The sequence below is a fragment of the Halichoerus grypus genome, chromosome 13, assembly GCF_964656455.1.
Source record: "Halichoerus grypus chromosome 13, mHalGry1.hap1.1, whole genome shotgun sequence".
NCBI lineage: Eukaryota > Metazoa > Chordata > Mammalia > Carnivora > Phocidae > Halichoerus > Halichoerus grypus.
Window position 1 is genome coordinate 80,532,876 of NC_135724.1, and position 1,843 is coordinate 80,534,718.

The window sequence follows — 1,843 nt, forward strand, 5'->3', positions numbered from 1 at the left end:
ATAGTTTTTAAAAATTGACTGTGGGGACAAGGGTGGAAGTGACCTCAGCTGTAACATCTGTGGGCTCAGATCAAGGTGGAGGCAGAAGAGGCGAGAGGTGCTCAGATGCCGGCTACACTGGGGAGTTACGAATTTCCTGACAAGCTGTGGAGTCAGTGGTTCCCAGAGCCATGTTGGAACCTGGGTCTCTGGAACCTTCCCGAGAGCCCCAGGATCACACAACGAGCGTTTTTTGCTCACTGCAGGTCACGCCCTTCCAGCCACCCAAGGCTTCCTGGTTCTGGTGGCCCAGCTAGGACCGGGTCTTGGAGTCCTCTGGTCCTTCGGGGCACGTGGTGGTAGCTACGCAGAGTGGAGGCTCTGGGCTGGAGCCCTTGGGGACGTCAGCGCCCCCAACCACCTCCCCGTCCTGGGCTGGCACCACCTGTCCTGCCCTGGAGGCTCAGCGCCGAGTTGGCAGGTCCCCTCTGTTTGTTGCATCCCTCTGGTCGTCTAGGAGATGAGCTCCAAGGTCATGAGCCCAGATCAGGAACTGGGTGGAGTAAGGTGGAGCAGATGAGCTCATGAGCAACACTGTTGCTGTTTGCACGGGGGACCTTAGTAACCGGCCAGAGTTTGGCCCAAATCTTGCTCCTCCTGAATTCGGGCACCATGGACAGGGGATCCTGGGGGACTGAGCGTGGGTTATGGGCTCTGACAGTCCTGGGTTCAGATTCCAGCTCTGCTCTCCTACTTCCTGTGTCACTTTGGGCAGATTGCTTCCCTTCTCTGATTCCCCGTTTCCTCCCATTGGGATGATATTACCCACGGCCGGGACTTCTAAGGGTTAAGTGATAAGCAGATGAATGAATGTTGGAAAGTGACCACAGCTAGACAAATAGGACTCATATGACAGAAGACGCCTGAGTATGGACAATGCCTGGTGACCGGCTGACAAGGAGGGGTATATACTGATGCCACGTTCTAAAGTGGCAGAGAAAGGGAGGGAGCAGTTTGCAAGAAGAGAGACTGAATTCTTTTTTGCACATGTGGAGTTTGAGAAGCCCCTGCATGGAAATGCCCAGGAGGCATTTGCAGCTCAGGATTGCTGATCTGGGCCAGAGAGAGGGATTGGGGGTGCTAGCTTAGACAAGACGGCTAGTGGAGCTTTGGGATGTGTGTGATGATCCCAGGGAGACGCATGGGGAGTTTAGGACAGGGTTCCCAGCACCACTGCATTCATGGGATGGTTCCAGGAGACAGAGGATCAAAGGAAGAGGTGGGAAGACTTGCCCGGGGTCCCAGAAGGAGTCATTCGTTGAGCTGGACTGGATGTCCAGGTGTCACCTTACAGGTGGCAGGGGAGATGTCACTTGGCCCACCACCTGTCCCTCTCCTTCTCTCTGTCCTTCTCCCTCTCTCGCTATAATAGCAGCTGGTGTTTGTCATTTTCAAGGGAAAGAAATAGACTTTACCTAATTTATGGGAAAAGGATGTGGTATAGCTCATATAATTGAAAGGAAAGCTAAGCACTGGACCCCAGGAAGGACAGGAATGGGGCCGCTCCAGGGATCTAGAAAGTAAGAAAAATGAACATCTCTTCAGGGTACTGTCACTGGGATGAATCAATTCAGCTACTTTCCATCCCTGAGTCTCTGCAGAAGTTTGAAATTCCCACGAGGGAGGCCCTGATGGCTGTAGCTTGGGACAGGGCCCTCTGATGGAAAAGCCCCGTGAAGCCGCACATAATGGTGAGGATACCCCAAAGACATATGCAGGGGCTGAGACGAAAGAGACCCGGATGCTGCCAGGGAGAAGCCATAGTTACGCATCCCTGGGACCTGCACAGGGCTCTCCGGGGCTC